The sequence below is a fragment of the Aquila chrysaetos genome, chromosome 4, assembly GCF_900496995.4.
Source record: "Aquila chrysaetos chrysaetos chromosome 4, bAquChr1.4, whole genome shotgun sequence".
In the NCBI taxonomy this organism is placed as follows: domain Eukaryota; kingdom Metazoa; phylum Chordata; class Aves; order Accipitriformes; family Accipitridae; genus Aquila; species Aquila chrysaetos.
In genome coordinates, this window is record NC_044007.1 from 54,353,450 (window position 1) to 54,377,431 (window position 23,982).

At 42.1% G+C, this 23,982-nt stretch overlaps 1 long non-coding RNA gene across 1 annotated transcript; it reads left to right on the forward strand.

The window, feature by feature from the left end:
* The first annotated feature begins 17,303 nt into the window (after positions 1 to 17,303).
* LOC115340569 lies at positions 17,304 to 21,390 on the forward strand. The gene is made up of 3 exons (XR_003923094.2): positions 17,304 to 17,391; positions 17,687 to 17,731; positions 21,300 to 21,390. It is a non-coding gene; the product is annotated as an uncharacterized LOC115340569 (long non-coding RNA).
* Positions 21,391 to 23,982: the final 2,592 nt, after the last annotated feature.

The following is a 23,982-nucleotide window of genomic DNA, read 5'->3' on the forward strand; positions in this document are numbered from 1 at the left end:
TTCATTATTTCGATGTTCTTCAGTGGCACGGCTTTTGGGCATGTGAGCATCTACATGACGTACCTTTAAAGTCATGTGTTCTACACGGGCAGCAATGTCCTGCCACAATGCTGCTGCCCAGATGGGTTTACCCCTGCGTTGCCAATTGGTCTTCTTCCATTGCTGTAGCCACCCCCATAGGGCATTAGCCACCATCCAAGAGTCAGTATAGAGGTAGAGTACTGGCCACTTTTCTCGTTCAGCAATGTCTAGGGCTAGTTGGATGGCTTTCACTTCTGCAAACTGGCTTGACTCGCCTTCTCCTTCAGTGGCCTCAACGACTTGTCGTGTGGGACTCCACACAGCAGCTTTCCACTTTCGATGGTTCCCTACCACACGACAGGATCCATCAGTAAACAAAGCATAACGCCTTTCGTTTTCTGATAACTCATTATATGGTGGTGCCTCTTGGGCACGAGGTACCTCCTCAGGCGTTGCTCCAAAATCTCTGCCTTCTGGCCAGTCCATGATCTCTTCCAGAATTCCTGGGCGGTTAGATTTTCCCAGTCGAGCCCGTTGCGTAATCAATGCTATCCACTTACTCCATGTAGCGCTGGTTGCATGATGTGCAGAGGGGATGTTTCCTTTGAACATCCAGTGTAGCACAGGCAATCGTGGTGCCAAGAGGAGATATGCTTCTGTACCAACAACTTCGGAAGCGGCTCGAACCCCCTCGTATGCTGCTAGTATTTCTTTTTCAGTCGGGGTGTAGTGGGCTTCTGATCCTCGGTACCCCCGGCTCCAAAACCCTAATGGTCGACCTCGGGTTTCTCCTGGAGTTTTCTGCCAGAGGCTCCAGTTGAGACCATGCTCCCCAGCTGCAGTGTAGAGTACATTTTGTACATCTGGTCCTGTCCGGACAGGCCCAAGAGCTACTGCACGAGCTATTTCCTGTCTGATATGCTCAAAGGCTTGTTGTTGTTCAGGGCCCCATTCAAAATAGTTCTTTTTCCGCGTTACTCGATAGAGAGGGCTCACAAGCTGACTATAACCTGGAATATGCATTCTCCAGAACCCCACAAGGCCTAGGAAAGCTTGTGTTTCCTTCTTGTTAGCTGGTGGAGACATAGTTGCTATCTTGTTGACCACATCCATAGGGACATGACGGCGTCCATCCTGCCATTTTATTCCCAAGAACTGAATCTCCTGTGCAGGTCCCTTGACCTTGCTTTTCTTTATGGCGAAACCAGCTTTCAGAAGAATCTGAATTATTCTTTTTCCCTTCTCAAACACTTCTTCTGCCTCGTTGCCCCACACGATGATGTCATCTATGTATTGTAAATGTTCAGGGGCATCGCCTTGTTCCAGTGCCGTTTGGATTAATCCGTGACAAATGGTAGGGCTGTGCTTCCACCCCTGGGGCAGTCGATTCCAGGTGTATTGGACACCTCTCCACGTGAAAGCAAACTGTGGCCTGCACTCTGCTGCCAAAGGAATGGAGAAAAATGCATTGGCAATATCAATTGTAGCATACCACGTGGCTGCCTTTGATGCCAGTTCATATTGGAGCTCTAACATGTCTGGTACAGCAGCACTCAGTGGCGGTGTCACTTCATTCAGGCCGCGATAATCTACTGTTAACCTCCACCCTCCATCAGACTTTTGCACTGGCCATATAGGACTATTAAAAGGTGAATGAGTCTTGCTGATGACTCCTTGGCTCTCTAGTTGATGAATCAGCTCATGGATGGGAGCCAGGGAGTCTCGGTTTGTCCGATATTGCCGGCGGTGCACCGTCCTGGTAGCGATTGGCACCTGCTGTTCTTCAACTCGCAGCAATCCCACAATGAAGGGATCTTCCGAGAGGCCAGGCAGGGTAGATAGCTGTTTGATCTTCTCTGTGTTTACAGTGGCTACACCAAAAGCCCATCGGTACCCCTTTGGGTCCTTGAAGTACCCTCTCTTGAGGTAGTCTATGCCAAGGATACAAGGGGCCTCTGGGCCGGTCACAATGGGGTGCTTTTCCCACTTGTCCCCTGTCAAGCTCACTTCAGCCTCCAATACAGTCAATTCTTGGCATCCCCCTGTCACTCCAGAGATCCAGATGGGTTCTGTGCCCCTGTACCCTGATGGCACCAGCGTACACTGTGCACCAGTGTCTACCAAAGCCTTATACTTCTGTGGGTCTGATGTGCCAGGCCATCGAATCCACACAGTCCAGTATATCCGGTCATCCCTTTCCTCCTCCTGGCCGAAGGCAGGGACCCTCTATTGCTGTTCCTCATCAGAGTATTCACTGTCTGACCCTTGCGGTGCCAGACCAGAAGTCCCCTCACCAGAATCAAGGGAGGTGGTTTCAGTTCTTTTATGCCTGGAGGATCGCTGATTGCTTTCTTGGGCCTCTACAGCAACAACACTGACAGCCTTCTTCTTGGGTGACCCCTTCTTAACAGCTGTCTTCCCTCTCAGTTCACGTACGCGGGCTTCCAACTTAAAGGTGGGTTCACCATCCCACTTCCTCATGTCCTCCCCTTGGTCACGCAGGAAGAACCAGAGCATACCACGTGGCATACGCCCTGGGCTCCCTTTCCCTCTGACTGGAGCAGGAGAGGACTGATTTCTTGGAGCATCCCTAACAGCCAAGGCACTGTCCTGTAGGGATGAGGAGACACAGAGATTTTCTTCAAAGTTTTGGAGCCAAGATGACACTTTCTCCACAGTTGGTGCTTCCATATCTGGGCAATACATTGCTGCCAAGCTGTTAGAATACGACGCTGGGGCACCTTGAATCACCTTTCTCCACATGGCCCGTGTGCACAGGACATCCTCTGGATCTTTTGAGACTTCCTCATCATCTAGATCACTGTAGATGACTTCCACCACTGCTAACTCTCTCAGGTACTGGATGCCTTCATCTGCGGTAGTCCACTTTTCTGAGGAATTCACAAGATCTTCCTTGAATGGATATCTTGCCCTCACACTTGAGAGGAGCCGGCTCCAGAGACTGCAAATTGCTCCTTCTTTTCCAATTCCTCTTTCAATTCCCCGGTTTCTAGCGAGGGATCCCAGCTGTTGGGCTTCCTTGCCTTCCAGTAGCTGACTGTCGGCCCCATTATCCCAGCATCGGAGCAGCCAAGCAGGGATCCGCTCACCTGGCTGGCGGCTGTAGTCTTTCCGCAAGTCCCGAAGTTCTGAGGACGTCAGGGACCGGGTAGTTTCCGCTTCCTGTTTAAGTTCCTTCACTCCTTCCTCCAATTTCTTTATTGAAGGACCAGGTTCTAAATTAAGGCTTTCCTCTTCTTCTTCTTCCCTTACTAATCGATGGTATGGACCTGTTGATCTCCTTATCCATTGTTTCCTTTTCACTACTGGGGCAATTACTGTGGTGGTTGTTGTTGTTTGGGTCCCTATCTCAAGCATGGTGTCCTCAGATGCAGTCTGGGTCCCTGCCTCAACCATGGTCCTCTGAAAGTGTTGAACTATGGCTCGGTAGGCATAGGCCAAGCCCCAGTACAGTGCGAGAAGCTGCTGGTTTTCATTGGGATAGGCAAGGCACCCTTCTATCAGGTGGCGCGCCAGTTTGCCAGGGTTACTTGCCTGTTCAGGTGTAAAGTCCCAGATTATGGGAGGTGATAACCGTCCTAGGAATCTGCCCAAATCCTTCCATATACCCTGCCACCCAGGGACCGGTCGCTTGAGGGCACATTTCAGTATTGCCTCACCCGAAACTTGTCTTCTCTTATACCAGGATGAGACCAGATTCCACAATACCCATAATACACCACCAGTATTAATTATTAGTATTGAACAACTCACATAAGGGTGAACAAGGACCTCAGGAGCCTGCATAATAAAACCATTCACATCAATGCCTGGTAGGGAGAGGGAGATGTGTTCCCTCATCTCCTCCACAAGATAGCTTCCACAATACAGCAAAGCCATCAGTGCCAGGACAAAGCACATAGATATTATTTGTATTAGCATGTTCCCGAGTTCCTTCATTCTCCCCACAAGATAGCTCCCGCAGCACAAAAAAACCATCAGTGCCAAGGCAAAGCACACAGCCATTATTTGCATTACCATGTTCCCAAACTCAGCAAGATAGAGATAAGCAAGCAGCCAACAAGCTCCGTGACCTGCACAGGAGCTTGCCACTTAATAACTAGCTAAGGCACGCTTAATGCAAAACTGCCGTTGTCTTGCCCCACGTTGGGCGCCAAAAAGGACTGTGGTGGGTTGACCCTGGCTGGGTGCCAGGTGCCCACCAAAGCCGCTCTATCACTCCCCCTTCTTAGCTGGACAGGGGGGAGAAAATATAACAAAAGGCTCGTGGGTCAAGATAAGGACAGTTTAATAAAATGAAAGCAAAGGTCGCGCGCGAAAGCAAAGAAAACAAATGATATTATTCTCTACTTCCCATCAGCAGGCGATGTCTGGCCACTTCCTGGGAAGCAGGGCTTCAGTACGCGTGGTGGTTGCTCGGGAAGACAAAAAATGCCTTCCCTTCCGCCTCCCTTTACTTAGCTTTTATATCTGGGCTGACGTCATATGGTATGGAATATCTGTTTGGTTAGTTTAGGTCAGCTGTCCTGGTTATGTCCCCTCCCAAGATCTTGCCCTGCCCCAGCCTGCCATTGAGGGAGGGGGCAAAAATGTTGGGGAGACAGCCTTGATGCTGTGCCAGCGCTGCTCAGCAGTAGCCAAAACACTGGTGTGTTATCAACACCTCTCTAGCTACTAATGCAGAGCACAGTTCTATGAGGGCTGCTATGGGGACTATTAACTCCATCTCAGCCAGACCCAATACAGGTAAAAATAATCTTGATCAGTCAATCACTCATGGATCATCTCCTCCTGTTTATTCAGATGTTAACCCAGTATCTTGTCCTTTTCTCATTACAACCATCACTTCAACAGCAGACTTGCATTTAATGTTACAGGAGCCCTTTAATGATGACTGATGAATGTGAACAGAGAGAGGTTATTTTTGCAAGTAATTATTGCTGCAGCAAGCACTCTGTTAGAACATATGCAGCAAAAGCCATATAGCTGAAATTATTTGCAGATCTCCATTTTAAAGACTACCTTCATGTACTTGATATGTCCCATTTGTGTTCTGAGGCCAAAAGAGAAATATTTCTCCTCTTTTTGTTTAAAAATTATTTCTATCTCAGACTGGAAGTATTTTGTTGCTGTCGGTGTTCCTGCTGTTCTTTAATCTATGGATGTTGTGGATGACAGGCTAGAACAGAACTGTAGAATACCATTTATTTTGGTGCAGATTTCTGAACATTAGGTAAAAGGGCTGGCAAAATGGGGATCCAAATACTGGACCTGGACTGTTCTCATTTTGTTAGGATATGAGCAAACAGTTTTCCCTTTATTTGTATACTCATACTGGGGTTTGGGTTTCTTAGTCATTCTCTTATACTGGCACCATGAAAAACATATCACATACCAAATCACTCTGACTCACTAAATCTCTTCAGTTCAAAGCCTCATCTATTATATATTTGACGAATCTCACTGGAGGCCTATTTCATGGCATAGCCAAAATCTCCTCTTTGATTGCAAGTCATGGCAATGGTCTAACTGCAAGATTTGGTGAACTGTATCTCCTGATAAAATTAACATGATTTTATAGCTATGAGTACATATTTGCATTTCCAAACCAGAGAAAATCATGTACAAGGTAAATATTAAAGTTGCTGGATGCATTGTACAACAAAGTCCAAGGTACTGAACATAGAATTTGCTTCTCTTTCCACAGACACCTAAACAACTTAGAGTACCAAGGTAATCTTTAATGCATCTAGCATTCCTGGGCAAAACTTCTTTAATATGTTACACTGCCATTCTACTAAACTAGCATTCTGAACCTAAGCAAACACTTCTTCCACAACCTTTGTTTAAAAGTTTTCCATCAAAATTCTGTTGGTGGTGGGCAGCTAATTATATTTTTAAGTAAATAAACCCAAAGTTTTCCACATAGAACTGCAAATTAAAACAGCCACATCAAATCTGGCACTCTGGAAGCACACCTAATTAAACAGTGACCTGTATTTTGTGAGTGCCACCTTCTGATCTGAGAATGCCTTGCACCCATTATATCAGGACACACTAAATCAGAAGCCGTCTTCTGTGTGGAGCCTGAGCTCTCCCTCGGTGCTGCCTCACGGGCCTGCTGGCATAGTCGTCCCATTGCCAAAACTACCCTCCCTTCCAGATGACACACAGTGGTCACAAGCTTCACCTTGCACCCTGAGGGCTGCTGCCTTGAATATTGGGGAAGACCCAAGTACAGAACAAGGAACTCAAGTGAACTGAGGTCTTGAATCTGTTCCAATGCCACAGGACTGGACTCATCTCACAAACTGAACTACTGACAAGGTTGCTTTAACTGGTGGAGCTGGGTGTGCTGGGCAAAGGGGACACACATCTCAAATGGGGTGCTGCTGGATTTGTTGCTTTGGCTGCTCCGGTAGAACCTCCTACATCAGCACTGCATGCAAAGCGTCCTACCAGGGAAGGTGAGACCTTTCACACTCGCCAGGCCAAACACCCAATGTAGGTCTGTAGAGCAGAGCCATGCCTATAAGACCTGTCTTGCTTACGTAGAGTCAACTGTTCGGGCCCCTGTCATTCTCTCTCCCCTCTGGCAGATGAAGAAAATTCTCCCTGTTGAGATACCACTGTGCTTTGCCCTTCTCACTGAGGAAACACCGACAAGACCACTACTTCTGGTGGAGAAGAGCTCAGTGTCCCAGATGAAGGGAAAGCCCTGGCTAGGCAGGTTTCTCCCAGACCTGCTCCCTCCACCAAGACATACATACCCACCTCCAGCCAGGCTGCATGTGAGGTGTTCCTACATGGCTTTTCTGGCTCTAGCCAAGCCACAGACCTCTCCCCAGTTCTGCACAGCAGGGGTGGCACACTGCTTATAAGGTTTTGCCTTGCAAGCAAAAGGTATGGTGTTAGTCGGTGACAGTTTCAGCCCCCATTCCCTAAACATCTTTCCCAGAAACACCCAACCTCGCTGCCTACCCCCAGGAAAACTCTCCCTGCTCAGAGGCAGTGATACCGAGACCCTTCCCAAAGGCCACAACAGCAGACATGACCCCTACATGCACACAGCGCAAATCAAGGATGCCGCAGACCCTTTGAAGGTTTAACTGAAAGCTGTGTGGGCTTTGCCTTCCAACTGAGACAACTGATGTACTAGTGCAGCTTGGCTGTGCAGTCCCGCTGCTCAAGAGTGCCATCAGAAGGAAGGCGTGGATATGGAGACTGCTTGCATGCCTTCATGTTAGAAACTGTGATAAATTAATATGCATAAACATATCAAGGAGCAGCATGCAGTGCCTGCCCAAAACAGTGACTGAACTGATTTATATTTACATGTAATTATGTAACCTAATCCTGTCCTAAGTCTACTCAGCTGTTGCTGAGACAAGGAAAAAAACCCTCAAACTCAAATCATTGTCAGACCTAAACATCAACCATGCTTTTTTCAAAACAACTGTGCAAAAAAGACAAGTAGAAAAAGTATGCAGTATTTGTCAGCATAAACTGAAATAAGCACTGAAAAGAGAACTGTGGAAAAATATGTTGTACTTGCTATGGTTTAGGCCACATCCTGATTTCACATCCTGATTTAATTCAGCACAAGTCTGAAAAACTGCCACTAAATCCACTTTGCATTTACCCCAGGTAACTGAGCAAACAAAGACCTGGAATGAAATTAAACTTGACGGTAAATTAACAGTTAGGCTTAGTAGCACAGATGAAAGTATAATCCCCAAAAGTGCTCTTCCCCTTCCTTCACATCACATCATTGCATTTTAAACATATCCAGACACTGAAACTATTGCAGAGTTGGGCATTTCCTTAGTTACAGGAACATAGTTTTCACAGGCGTCAAAAGTTTGTGCTTTGAATCTGCATGGGTTATTTATTTAGTAGCAGACTGAATCTAAGCAGTTGGTTTTGCTCTAGAGAGCTCCGTGCAGCCCTCGGATCTATCAGGTTATACTGCTCTGTGCAGTGAGCAAGTACAGCATGGCGGTTTTGTCCAAAAAGGTTGCCTGCCAAGACTGAAATAAAGCAATTGCTTTACTGATCTTCTGTCCATGCTGCAAAGCTGATATATTTTCCTAATTTCCAGAGCCTATGCAAATGCTCCTGAGAGAAAAAAACCCCAACTGTTAAATCCTTCCTTTTGGAGAGGAAGGGGTAGGTGGTGTTCCCTCAAGCTTACTGTGATTACATCTTTAGCTGAAATGCAGTCAGTCTTTTTTCTACTCACATTTTCAAATTGTTCAAGAAGCATCTAGGAACACAATTAAGTGTTTCTTCCTTAGGAACAAGAACCTAAAAATCTACAAATATTTATTTAGATCTCTTTATTCCCTAAGAAACAGTTACTTTCATAAATGCTTCAAGGACTTCTTACTTTTTTCTGGTTTTCATTCTAAAATGACAATACTGGGACACATATAACTAATCCCTTCCTGTATCAGTAACTCCAACTTAAACAACAAAAGCATGGAAGAAAAGCTCCAACATCAAGTGATACTAGACGACTAAGGCTGGTATAAGCACTATTGATTTCTGCAGAAGCTGCTTTCTAACCCTGCACACAGGTACACTTTCATGATTTGATGTCCTTAAACCTATCCTAGCATCACTCCATAGGTATGTCACTACTGAATCAAACCCCTGAAGTCTCAAAGCAGAAACCTTCAACCAGGCTCTTCCTCCAGCACGTTCACCAGGACAACTGGAGCCTGTAGGTCAGCTCTGAACATCCCTAAGCTACACATACTGCTTGCAAAAGCCAAAACCAGACTTTTTTTCCTCTGTGTGTTTAGCACTTATCTTCTCATATTAGCTTAGTGGTTAGAGTATTTACAGCTACCATGGAAGATCTTGTTTCAGGGCCTAAAACTGGACTTTATCCTAGGCGTCTGTAACTCTGTGTAACACAGGCTGTTGGGTAAGTCTCTATTAGGTAAGCTGTTCAAATAACTTTATATAGGTTTGTATAAATTACTACACATCCATTAAAACGAAGATATGAACCACACACAGTGGCAACGCAGCTGAGTGAGACAGGAAGTAATTCTCTCTCTCTGACTTGATAAATGTTTAGTTACAAGAGTCTGGAAGAGATCTCTTACAGAGCACGCAGGAATCTGGGAGCTGGAACATTCCCTTGGGATGTGTGTCACTTCATGACTAAGCAGCATATGCTTGTTCTAGCTAATGACTGGCATTACCTTTGAATGACTTGCCAGATTTAAAGATCACAGCTTTTTAAAAAAAAAAAAAAAAGTTTCCACAGTGTGGTGGGGAAAGAGCTCTAGGAGAAGATGATGACAGAGAGAGAAAGATTACAACTTTAAGCCTTAAGGAGGACTTGAACAGTCCTTGTGATACTGGAAATCACAGCTGTTCTAGTTCACCCTCCTGTTTACACAGCCAGCTCAATATAGTGACTTGGAAAAACAGCAATCCTTCCAAAAGAGGTTTTAAATGCAAGGGCAAGACAGCAAGACTAGCTATCTATCTACTCACAGGTGGAGTGACCCGATGGTCTGAATTAGAAACTGAAAAAATACATAGTAGACTGAAGGAAAGGAATATGTCTCTTAACAGTCACCAAGACAAACATGTGAAACTGAATCCTCGACAAAGAGTTAGCTAAATGGCTGGGGGAGGGGGGGAGGTGGATGACAACCTTCAAAAATGAAACTCCCTAGAATCTTCCAGTGTTTAAATTCAAGCAGAGGAAACCAGCAAGGTGGTCTGAAAACATAAAAGTTTCTAACAACCACTTTATTTTTCCTTTCCTCTCTCTTGCCATATTGGATATAAACTCCTGAAACAGGGAATTCTTCCTCTGGAAAATATCAAAATCAATTTTGCTCAATTTTAGTTCTTCTAGATCATGGCCTTTTCATTATGATCTCTAGGTCACAAATCAAGGAGAAAATGATGTGGTGCACAAAGGCATGTTTAACCCAGACCTCTGATCACTGATTTTTATCAAATGACCTGTGGGTGAGAGTTGATCACAAGGCATCTGAAATGGTACTAAGCACAATGTAAACAGCTTTCTGTAAACAAACACATGCAGATACAAATAAACATGAGGGGTAGGGGGAGAAAATAACAGTCAGTTTAGACATATTTTTAATTTGGTTGTAAAAGGGTAAACAATACTGGCACCATTACACAAAACGTGTCTCACCACCATGAGAGCTGACATGACTCAGCATTCCCTATGCCGTTCCTTCCATGTGTGACAGCTAGGCAGGAGCTGGTGTACACACTGTCTGGTTTCCCACTTGGTATGAATGAAGGAACAGGACGTAGAGTGCAAGCATATCATTGCGTGTATTCATTCCTTAAAGTAAATTCAACCCAAGCCTTCCTTAGACAGAGTAAGTGTTAGGGATCAAGCCAGGGCTGACTGCCCAGTCAAACAAATGCCATTTACAAAGCTAGACTTTGCACTTCGGTGAATGCAGGGATGACCAGCACTAAGAACTCAGGTCACTGGTCCCAAAATACTTTTAAAATTGCATAATCATTCTTTCTAATGGGATAACTAGATCTAACTGAAACCTTCCTCATTTAATCCACTGTTTTCAAAACAAACGATACTGGCACCAAAGAAAAAACATTGCAGATCCAGGTTTTAATTACTTTAGCAGAACAGTTCCACCTCAGGGTCCAGATGTATGGCTGAATTATGACACTTTGCAGGGTGCTGCAGGAACACAGTATGTGGCTGCTTTTAGCTTATCAAAAGGAGACAGAATGATTTAGTTTAAACCCTTTTCCTGGAGGTTCATGCTAACACATTTTACCTTAGGCTTCCTATAGCCTAGCAGCACATACACAGTGGCAGTTACCACAACACAGTTGACACCCACTAACTCTCTGAGCAAAGAAATTCAAATGTGTTGCCTTTACCCAGATCTCTGACCTCCCAGTCTCTTACAGAGAACACTTCTCAGAAAAGCTAATGTAATTATTTTCAGTAAAAATTTTCCCTTTTTATCCTCCCCTCCTACCTTTTTTACATTTTTGTTTCTTAAATGGTGAAATAAAAGTTCATGAAGGAAGTACTTGTCTGTTGCAAATTGGTGCATGATCATTATAGCCTTATCGTAATGCTTTAGTACTGATTTTATATGTCTGCATCTGTGAAGGCATTCTGTTAATTACAGAAAAAGGGAGTGATTCTTAACAAACCTGAACTTTGGCAGCTAATTCACTATCTTGGTGGCAGATACTGAAAAAGCTGCTTTATAATTAAGCTCCAGAAGTATCTCAGTACTATCACTAAGAGGTGAAGCTACACAGAGCAAGGGAAGACTACAACCAGTGCCAAGGTCTCCCCTCAGAGAAAATGCAAGAACCTACTTTTTCTGCTTCAGAGGCTAAAAATCGTGAGTAATAATTTCACTGATACCAAAGCTAAACTCATAATAAAATACTATCAGATTGGGAACAGGTCCAACGTGTTCTCAGTGCTCATTACGCAGGACACATATGTTACCTCTTAGTAAAGCACTAAGTAAGAACATACAGTACCTAAATATAGGCACTGTAATGTTAACATTTGGATCCAACTCCCCCATTAGCATCTCCATCTTCCATTCTTAAATGGGGATCTTGACTTGCCCACAACAACATGGCAAATGAGGAATCACAAAGAACCACAGCATCACATTGTTCCCATTCCACGAATGCAGCCAGACTAGAAGTGCCCCAAAGCTGCCGTGGAAGACAACAGAAGCCATTTCTGCAACTTTTGCTCTTCTGAAAATCAAGATTATTTACAGCATTAAGAGCTGCAGTATCAAAGATTGCTACAACTCTTCACTGAAACTAAGGCTGAGCCCCCAGGCCTGGGATAACAGCTAACCTGCCAGAAGAGTCAGCTGAATCCAAAGCCAACTATCTTTAAACTGACTTAGTTACTGTTTCTAGCTCCGGATCAGCATTGCTCTCACCCAGGCCCAGATTCCTTGTGTAAAGCCTTCCCTGAGCCACACTGCTTCCTGACCCGGCTATCACAGAGCTTTGAACTGCAGCCTTATGTATTCAAGACTCCCCTCTCCCATTCAGTAATCTTACATTTTCTCAGAACTCCTTCTCAATGTTGTAATTCTAGTTCAACACCTCCAGGCACCATCACACACAAACACAAAAAAAACCCCAACCCAAAACACATGGTACTTAGGCTCAGCAAAGGAATTTCTCAACCAGTTGTTTTATTGTTAAGAAGTGCTGCAGAGTCCCAGAGTTCTGTAAATCTTGGTCTTGCCTCCACAGCAGTCCAAATTTTGTCAGTGTTTCAAGCCAGCCATAGATTTTCCTGCTTCCTCTCTTCTCCAAGTGCCCCTGTTCACTGAGAATCCAGATCTGCCTCCTGCCTGTCTTTTGGGCCAAGCAGGCTCTCTCCCTCTATTTGTTATGCACTCCTGCTGAGAAGCAGCAGGTCTGTCAGCCATGCTGGTTCCCTTCTGTAAAAAAAAAGCAAAAAAAAAAAAATCCAGAGCCTTCCACTTCACAGACATAGTCCAGCAGTTCTGTCATCAAACCAAAAATTGTCCTGCCATAGCTGTTCTCTAAGATGGCTAAACATTTTTTCTGGGAAGACAGCTCATAATTCAAAATGGATGTCCTAATGCAGTCTCCATTTTGAAGAGTGCAAAATTCTCCAGCAGAATGATGATAGAAATCTACCAGACAGATTATGATGCTGATGCAGAAAATGTAGAACTTTATAAAGCATATGAAGACCATTTTGAAAAGTATCTATAACACTTTTTACCCCGGTGCATATAACCTTATGTAGAGACACAGACATGTTATACGGATTAGACTCTGTAGACAAAAAGGAAATTCCAGGACATAAGGTTATATCGCTCATAATCACGAGTGAAGAAGTGCTAATTAATGAATTGTTCTCACTAGACAGGCAGCTTTCAAGGGTCCTGTTTTGATATCCATAAATCAGATTTTGTTAGAAAGCAAACTGACCAGTGACAGTTGCAGCAAAATCCAAGAGCTTTTTTCCTAAAATACATTCTTGTAAAGTCTGTGCAATGCCTGATGCATGCCTCTTATTTTTCATTAAAAATAAATCACTTGGTACTTCTAATGATTTCAGTACAGACCATGAAGAGCTGAATTAAAGTTGAACAGAAATGTAAGCTTTCAGGATCTAAAGGACAAACTGAGGTTATCACTTCAGATGCTTTAAAAGATGAATGTACAATTTGACCTGAACCAAACTTCAAAGTCAGTGAAGGCCAAGTGAAGATAAAAAGAAAAATGAAAAAGATTTCAGCAATTACTTAGCACTGATATTTCAGTAGTAGAGAAACAATGTGTACTTAGGTTGGAAGAAGCCTCCGTGCCTCTGATAAATAACCTGATACTTAAAAAACCCAAACAAACCCAAAACCCAACAAAAAACACCAAAACTTTGAAATACAATATTACTTCACACTATAATTCATTCTTTTCATATTACAGTATAAATAGCAGTAATGACTATGTTTCTTGTAACACAGATGTTCTTCAAATAAATAATAGCAAGAGGGAAATAGTACCAAGGTGGGAAAAAGGGGGAAAAGGGGGAAAAAAGGGGGAGAAGGGGGGAATAGGAGGGAAAAGGGGGGGGAAGGGGGGGAATTATTTTTCCACCCTACCACTAACCTAGACACCTACTGAGCTATATAAAGACGGGGTGGGGAGAGGGGGAAAGCCAATTTCTTTCCCAAATTCATAAAATTCACCACAATTATCTCTATGGACCCACTTATATCCTTCTCTGCAGAATTTTAGTACTTCAAAATAGTGTAATATTTCCTAAAAGGAGAATTACCCAAGCTCCTCATGAATGGTCAGAGAATTCTGAGGTCTCCCAAGCCTATCATTCACTGTAACAGCTAGAAGAGCTTAGAAAATACAGCTAAAGATTTAAGTAGCACATGGGAATCCTTGCCAAAACTCCCTTCCTATCAGCGTATGACCTCCCATTCCTTTCTGCTGCTGGAATCTTTACATCTGCACTGGGTTTTTAGATGATCATTCTACAAATGATTAAAAATTACTTTTAGGTCAGATACTGGCAGCAGCATGGTCAAAACATCTGATTCAGTGGTTTTGTCCCAACAAAGGCTTTACCAGCAAGAGCTGCCCCAATCTCTTTGCCATGTTCAAAGAGAAAATTAACTAGTAAATCTGTTGGCAGATTAGTAATGACAAAGAACTATTTCCAGCTGATCATTATTTAATATTAAATGAGCTCATGATCTCAGGATGGTTCTGGCTGTAAGGTGCCATTACATCGTTCACCCTCGCTGTTGACACTGGATCTTTTGGCACACATTCGGCAGACAGCACCTGCCTTGCTTCAACTCAGATATGTAATTCATTACTAGTTCAGCTCCTTTGATATACTAATCAGGGAAGCCACAGCTCACATGAGAATAGGCTTTTTTGGCTAGGACATCCATATCTGTCTCAGAGGAGGACCAGATAGCACAACCATGTCTTGTCTCTGCACCAGGTTCTACATTCACCACCACCTGCAAAACCATTCCAGTAAACCATAACTTAGCCACATTAGTGAAGGTACACCAGCAGAGAGATCACTGATGTACAACTGACAATAGGTAGCGAACTCAGAATCACATGCACACCCACATTATCTGACCATCCAAACTAAAACCCTCCATGTTCGTTTCCCAGGGCAAGTAAAACCTGCACCTACAAACTCTCTGAGGCATCCAAATACATTTTGGCCTCTGATATAATTTTCTTGGTAGCAAGTCTGCAAACCACACAGCCGAAAACCAGGGACTCTCATCACTCCCTGCTCCTGTCTTAAAGACCTTCTGCACACCATCTCCTCGTTCTATTCCTCAGAGGTTGGGTAGTGCTTTATAGTTTCTTTTTCAGCCTTTAACCCTTCATTAAGGCCCAAGTGGCAAGCAGAGGTGTCACCGTTAATCCATGCTCTGACTATCCCATGAGGCAGTTTCTTGTGTGACCCTACATAACTACTTGTATGTCTGTAGTGAACATACTGAGCACCATTTCATTGCTCTAGTATAACTTCAGAGCTGCCTGGTTGGCTGGACTGACATCTTGCCAGATTGCAATGCCCAGAAAATATTAAGCATGTACAATAACTTTACATGAAGGCAAAGGATGTATACCAAAACAGCACAAAGTAATCTTGCAAGCTTGGTCATATTTGTTGCAATGCAAATGGCATCATGTTAACTGGAGAGAACCTTTTCCACAATATTTGCCCAGCAGTAAGAGCCGCTCTGGTTTTATGGATAGGGAAAGACCACCAGCTGGTTCCCTGTGCCAAGTCCTCCAGTGCCAGACATGGAAGTCATGTCCCTTGACTCTTAATTCCCCTATTCTAATGACAGCTATCCATATACTTAAGATGTATTTCAAGGGTTTTGTAGATTATTAAGTGCAAGCATTGCAGTTTAACACTGCAAATACCAAACAAAGCCTAGAACTAGGTTAAAACCTGAGGTCTGGACACTAGTGGTTATGTTGTGTCTTCATGGCTGTACGTAATTTTTTTCAAGCTGTAACTGCTGTGATCACTGCTATTGACAAAACAGGATCATCGACTCTACAAACTTTGATAGCCGTGGAAGTACAAGTTAGTTAGTAAATTTGGAGTCAGAGATCAGAACCTGTTTTGTTCTCAGAGTAAGTATGTGGAAATCATGACATCACTTAATTAAGTAAGGACATTTAAAACAACACTCCTGTGTTTTGTGAAGCAATATGAGAAGCTGAACACCCTAACTTCCTTGCAAATATTCACTCCTGTTAATTTTAAAATACATCAAAATTATCTCCTTGGCACTCTCAAGAGAAGGGGGATTTCCTCCATTCTCAGCACCAAAGCAAGAGGCAAAACCACACAGCTCTGGGAGCTCCTGAATTGCCAGCACCAGAGGTTCACAGATAATCTCTGACTTGGATATTACAGTTAGTTTTAGTGTTTCATAACGATTTCTTATTTGATCTGCAAGTCTTTACACAGGCAGTTCTGCACTTTGAATTTATAGGAACAGCCACTGCTTCAACTAGTTTAAGAGAGAACTGATTTCTGTTACTCAAAATTAAAAAGAAATACTTCTGTTGCCGAAGTCGGGAATAAAACTCCTTAACAGCAATGAGCAGTTAAGAAGCAGGCACTCCTTTATTGCAGTGCTGGGCACACGGGGGATCGCTCCACCTATCGTGTGCACCTGTCTAGTCTAACTGTGCCGGTTAAATACACACCTGTTATACATATTCACTAAATTTCTGGAAAATGTTATACATAATCATTAACTTTCCAATAAATCATTAGCATATGTAAATGTCTCTTCACGCAGGTGCAGTGAAGGTCTCTGGTGGTCTTCCATAGTCTTCCTCACTTGTCCGCTTCTTGACCTCTCTTAGGTGATTCTGTGCAGTACGATTCTCACCATCATCTATATTAGTTTACATAAAAATGCATACTATGTCTATTCTTAAATGTAACCTTTCTAATAATTGGTCCTTCAGTCACACCATCTTATTAATATTCTTACGTTAAAACAATCATTGGTTAATCTCATTTAACTCTACTGATTAGAATCCTCGATAATTAGATCAAGGTGGGAAGGGTAAGGGGTTTCCAAGCAGCAAACTGGTGTCCATAACAGTTTCCTTAGTTTCCTAAAACAAAACACTACAAATCAACAAAACTTTGTCAAAGTTTCTGTGGTTAACTGATTTTAGATAATACTTGAATTCTTATGGTTACACATAGTACATTTTCTAAAGTTACTAAGTTCCTATGACTACATTTCAAACTTAACACTCCCATACCGATGCTTCACAATTTTCTACTGTTTTGAGCTACATGTTTTATTCTGTCTATCTGATGATTTAGATCATCTGTCACATTTGGTATGTAGATATAACATGAATAATTTAAAAGTCCAATGTATCTACATACTCCATGTTTTTTAATAATAATAATAAGTCTAAAGTTAATAAATTTTGCAATGTCATTTTACTAATAGCTTGTATTTATACATTGAGCTTATTTAACCCACTTTAAATAACACTAGCTAATGTTTCTACTTGGAATGAAAGATTGTGAAGAGTCATCTTATTTTGAAGAGTTGTTAACTGTGGTAAAAATATAGATTTTAATACCTATCTTATTTTAGTTCTAATACTTGGCAATTGCCAGGTATCACCTTTTCGATTTACCCAATTCCATCATCGAGGCTACAAGGGAGATTTCTTCCAGAGAGAGGATAGAGTTATTAAGTCTAAAGTCCATTATTTGTTTTTGTCCTTCATAAAAAGGTGAGTGCATCATATATCATCACTAGTCACCCAAACAGTTAACCCTAGACTTTTCACCTGTCCTTTAATACAGTCAATTCCAAGCTAAATCTTTTCCATTACTAAGAGGGGACCAAATATCATTTAAAATATTATTGTACTTTCTACAAATACATCCCCATCTTAGAGCTTTAGCCACTAGAGAAAGTCTTTGGATTTGGGGGTTACAGAGGAGTTGCAAGTATAAACTTTCATACAGTTCTATTTAGGATGTGTGATTTTTTATGTTTGTTTAAACCAATCTAAATTTCCATAGATGGTCCTGACTCTGGGTGGGTCTAACAAGGATCCTGGAACTCCAGTAAATTCTAAACGTCGTTTTATATTTTAAATGTGATCCCAAGTTCCTTTTTGCACTTGTCTCTACGGTTTTGGCAATTGGCAGCCCCAAGGGATATTTGTACAAGTTTCTCCTGAAGGGCGATAAATTAATTCTTTTGTCCATGAGGTGGATGGTTTGGTAATGTTATAATTCAAAATGCTATAAGTCCTTCTTTGAAATTTTTTAAAAAATAATTGCCTTTTAAATCCATCCAATTTAATTTGCTAAAATGATTCTCATTGTTCTACATCTTTTCTCAAGTTTTGGTTAAATTCAATGTCAGTACTCTCCATGGAACTAGATTTTCATCTGACTTTGGAATCGGAAGACAGGCTGTTACTGAGGTTAAATTTTGTGTCTTTACAAAACTTTAAATCAATTACAAAACTAGATTTTTTTTTCTTAATCAAAATTACAGAAACGGTTAATATCAAGATTAACAGCTCAAACAATAATTGTTTCATTTTGTTTATCTTATGTTTAGAACCCCTCAAAAAAAATACTTAAACCCTATAACACACAAAAAGATTACTGCCCTTGACAATATTCCTAATAGCAACCCCAATATTATAAACTTTACACAATTGTTTTCCCAAATAGATAACGTGAAACTTACTTACAGATTTTCAATTTCAAAGGGCCAGTTTCTTTAGACTTCCAATTTCCTGTTGGTATTTTCTTTGTTCTTGAATAATGAAGCCAAGGTTCTTTTCCCAGACCTTTACTGCTGTAAGTGTTGTTAAAATGACTTGATACAGTCCTTTCCACTTCTCAGTGATTTTATATATATTCAGTCTCCTGGTCAGAAGGGATGCGCTGCTATGTCCAATTCTAAGGGTCCAGCTGTGGAGACATACTGACAAAGTTCTTAAAAAGAATTTGTTAAAGAAATCATAACACCTTTTAAAAACGTATCTCCAAAGGCACTCAAAAAACTCAAAACATAAGACTCTTGATATGGTCTTTCACAAAACATTTCATAATGACTTAAATTTTCTTTCTCTTCTGGTTATAGTCTGATTCTTAATAGAGCCATGGGTAATGCTTTAACCCATGTGAGTGAGGTTTCCTGACAAATTTTGCTCAACTGTTGCTTAAGGGTATAGTTCTTTCTTTCTTTTTTTTTTTTTTTTTTTTCCACTTGCTTGTGGTCTATATGGGGTGTGATAGTTTCAGTCTATAGGTAATACTTTGCTCAACTTGTCTCATAATCTTTGCTATAAAATGAGGGCCATTGTCAGATGACATTCTTACAGGCACCCCAAATTTTGGTATTATCTCTTTGAGCAAGACTTTAACTACTTCTCTTGCTTTGTTGGTGTGACAAGGGAAAGCCTCAGGCCACCCAATAAAAATATCAACTAAAACTAGGATATATCCTTCTTTTCAAGGCAATTCTATAAAATCAATTTGCTAATATTCTCCTAAATAAATTTCCTTATTTAATAATTCCAAAGATAATCTTACTACTGATTTGGGGATAATTATATATATATAAATTTCACATCTGCTTATAATTGTTCAAACAATCTTTGTCATATTTTACTTTCTGTTCCCCAATATACTTTGTTTTGTTCAGCTCAGGCAATTTCTCTCCTTATTGTGGGTGGGACTATTATTTGACCTGTCGGTGTTACAGCCTATCCTGTTTCATTTGGTTAGCCTGCAATTTAATAATTAATCTTCATCTTTTTCATTATAATTTGGAGTTTCTTTAGACAATTTTACACTTTTCTCTAAAACTAGTGTTAGGATGCCTTTTTCTGCAGCCTCTGTAGCAGCTTTATCAGCCAATTGGTTACCTCTTTCAGGAACAGTCTTACTTAACTGATGTGTTTTACAGTACATTATCGTGACTGTTATTGGTTTTTGGATGGCTTCTAACAATTTCAATATTTGTTCTGCATGCTGAATGGTGGTTCCTTGTGCAGATCACAGTCCTCTTCCTCTCCATATTGCTCCATGTGTATGTATTACTCCAAAAGCACTTCGAGTCTGTCCAAATGTTGACTTGTTTTTCTTGACTTAGTTCCAGTGCTCGAGCAAGAGCTATCAATTCAGTCTTTTGGGCAAATAGATTCGAAGGCAAAGCTCGCGATTCAATTACCTCCTCAGTAGTAGTTATTGCATATCCTGATAAACGCTTTCCTTCATGGATGAAACTGCTTCCATCAGTATATAGTTCCCAATCTGTTTCTTTCAGTGGCACATCTCAGAGATCTGGTCGGCTGGAGTAAACTCCTTTGATTGTCTAAAAGCAGTCATGTTCCAGTTCTCCTTTAACTTGATCAGTTGTTGAAAACACAGCAGGGTTAATGATGGTAGTAGGTTTTAAGTAAACATCATCTTTTTCCAGCAACACCACTTGGTATTTCAGCATTCTACAAGCGGATAACCAATGCCCCCTTTCTGTTTTAACACAATAGTTATCATATTGGGAACATACACAGTAATCCTTTGTCCTCAGGTGAACTTACGAGCTTCCTGGATCAGAAGCACAGTTGCAGTGACGGCTCTCAGACAACCAGGCCATCCCAGACTCACATTATCTAGTTGCTTCGAGAAGTAGACTACAGCTCACCAACTTGGCCCTAAATATTGGGCCAGGATACCCAGAGCTATACCTTTTCTTTCATGAGTAAAGAGTTCAAATGTCTTTGTGAGATCTGGCAGGCCTAGGGCTGGTGCCCCTATTACAGCCTGTTTCAGTTCTTTGAAAGTAGCTTTCTCAGCATCAGTCCAATCCATTGTTAGAGGTTTTGAGCTGCTCGTATAAAAGTCAGACCAGCAAGCCACAATTTATTATTTACAGGTGACACCACTCAACCATACCCAGAAATGCTCATAATTAATTTTTTGAGTCTTAGGTTCGGGGAGATGACAAATTGTCTTTTCTCTCCGTTCCTAATTGTCTCTGTCCTTTTAGGATTTCAAAACTCAAATAAGTTTCTTCTTTCTGGGTTATTTGGGTTTTCTCTTTTGACACTCGATATCCACTGATTCCCCAAAAGTTCAAAAAGTTAATAGTTAACTTTTAGCATTGTTCTTCCATCTCAGCTGCAATTAACAGATCATCCATATATTTCAACAGAATTTCTTGTTTATTTTCTTTCTTCTAAATCTCTAATTCTCATGCCAATTGATTTCCAAAAATGGTAAGACTATTCTTAAAGCCTTGAGGCAAGACTTTCCATGTATATTGTTTTTTTCTCCCAGTCTCAGGATTTTCCCATTCAAAAGAAAAAGCTCTTGACTATTGGGATCCAAGGGAATACAGAAAAAGGCATCTTTTAAGTTTAACACTGTGAACCATTCTTGTTTCTCTGTTAGGGTTATTAACAAAGTATAAAGATTTGTTATTACCGGATGAATATCTTGTACTATTTGATTTATTGCTCTGAGGTCTTAAACTAACCTGTAATCTTTTTCATTAGCCTTTTAACGAACAAGATCGGGGTGCTATATTTGCATTCACATTCGATCAACAATTTATATCCTAGAAATTTTTATGTTATTGATACTAACCCTTCCAACTTTCCAGTTTTAGGGGGTATTGTTTAATTCTTACCAGATTTGATCCTGGCTTTAAATCAATTCTCACAGGTTCTGCTTTTTGGATTTACCGGGAACTTCCTAGTCCAGATGTGATGGGTTGACCCTGGCTGATTGCCAGGTGCCCACCAAAGCCGTTCTATCACTCCCCCTCCTCAGCTGGACAGGGGAGAGAAAATATAACAAAGAGCTTGTGGGTCGAGATAAGGACAGGAGAGATATCACTCATCACTTACCGTCACGGGCAAAACAGACTCAACTTAGGGAAATTAACTCACTTTATTACAAATCAACCAGAGTAGGGTAATGAGAAATAAAACCGAATCTCAGAACACCTTCCCTCCACCCCTCCCTTCTTCCCGGGCACAACTTCACTCCCGGCTTCTCTACCAACCCCCCCAGCGGCACAGGGGGACGGGGATGGGGTTTACGGTCAGTTCATCACACGTTGTTTTCTGCCGCTTCATCCTCCTCAGGGGGAGGACTCATCACACTCTTCCCTGCTCCAACGTGGGGTCCCACCCACGGGAGACAGTCCTCCACGAACTTCTCCAACGTGGGCCCTTCCCACGGGCTGCAGTTCTTCACGAACTGCTCCAGCATGGGTCCTTTCCACGGTGTGCAGTCCTTCAGGCACAGACTGCTCCAGCGTGGGTCCCCCACGGGGTCACAAGTCCTGCCAGAAAACCTGCTCCGTGGGCTCCTCTCTCCACAGATCCGCAGGTCCTGCCAGGAACCTGCTCCAGCGCAGGGTTCCCACGGTGTCACAGCCTCCTTCGGGAAACCCACCTGCTCCGGCGTGGGGTCCTCCACGGGCTACAGGTGGATATCTGCTCCACCGTGGACCTCCATGGACTGCAGGGGGACAGCCTGCCTCACCATGGTCTTCACCACGGGCCGCAGGGGAATCTCTGCTCCGGCGCCTGGAGCATCTCCTCCCCCTCCTTCTTCACTGACCTTGGTGTCCGCAGAGTTGTTTCTCTTACATGTTCTCACTCCTCTCTCCGGCTGCCGAATCTGCCTGTCCCAACTTTTTTTTTTCCTTCTTAAAAATGTTATCACAGAGGCGTTACCACTATCGCTGATTGGCTCGGCCTTGGCCGGCGGCAGGTCCATCTTAGAGCCGGCTGGTATTGGCTCTCTCTCGAACACAGGGGAAGCTTCTAGCAGCTTCTTACAGAAGCCACCCCTGTAACCCCCCCCCGCTACCAAAACCTTGCCAACAAAACCAATACACCAGACAATTGGAATTACAGCATTATTTACTTTGACTGGTATAATGTTCTGCTTTCGGTAACCTTCCTGTAACAACAAAGCCACTGCTTCGATATGTTTAGTTTCTGGAATTAAAATTTTAATCTCTCCATTTTAAAATTTAATTTCTGCCTCTAAATTCTCAAAGAAATCTCTCCTTAGCAGGAGTTTAAGAGAATTTGGCACATACAAAAACCACTGAGTGACCCATTGCTTTCCTAATTTCATTGTTAAAAATTAAAAAAAAACGGTCTAGTTTCTCATTCACTTGTTGCACCAACACCACCAATTTCTTCAAAACTTAACTCTCCCTCTAAGGTATTTAAAACTGAAAATGTGACTCTAGTGTCAATTCAAATTCAATTTTCTGTTCTCCCAGTTTAGCTGTAACCAGAGGTTCTACTGGGAGACTCCCCTCCGGTCCTTTCACTGAAAAGAAACAAATCTACATATGGCACTTTATTCCATTTACTCTCTCTCCTACAAAACAACATTAATTGCAATATAGTATTATAACTCAAAGTTCTGTTTGTTTACCATTTTTCCTGCAATTCACCCCAATGTGCCAATAAACATCCCAACAGTGATGTTTTTGCTATCTTTTCATCAGCAGTTATATTTCCTACCCTTTTATTCTTAAACAATTTTGCTAATGCCATTATACTTATATACATTTAAATATCAAATACCAAATAGCAAATACCAAATAGCAAATACCAAATATCAAATACCAAACACCAAACAAATGCAAATGACAATTGTCCCAAATACACAAATGTCCAACCCAGCAATAGCTTTCGTTTATGACTTACACGGTCAGACACCTAGGCTTCCAATGCAAACGGGTACCCTCTGAGCCCCAACCCTGCGAAGCTTTCGCTGTGCCTTATGGGCAGGCTATCCAAACAAATTCCAAAGAAGAAGTGCCTTACCTTTTTTCCAGGGAACGTTGTGAGGAGCTTTGTGAGTCAAGAGTGATGGTTCTCCCCGAGAATACCTCGGTGCTGGCCGGAGTTCGATCAACACTTGATCTCATCCAGTCTCACTCGCAAGGTCCCATCTGTGTCACCAAAACTGTTGCTGAAATCCGGAATAAAACTCCTTAATAGCAATGAGAAGTTAAGAAGCAGGCACTCCTTTATTGCAGCACTGGGCACAGGACAGGTGGAGCGATCCCCCCGTGTGCCCGGGGCTGCAATAAAGGAGTGCCAGCTTCTTAACTTCTCATTGCTGTTAAGGAGTTTTATTCCGGATTTCAGAAACACTTCCAACAACATATTTGAAGGCATTGTTCTATAATCAGCAATTGAAATAAAAGCCATCAGTTACCCATCGTTTAAATTCCACTGGTGATCTACTGTAATTAAAAAGAAGAGAAAGACAACTGAATGTATTACTGACTTCTTTGTGCTGGACCGTAGAAA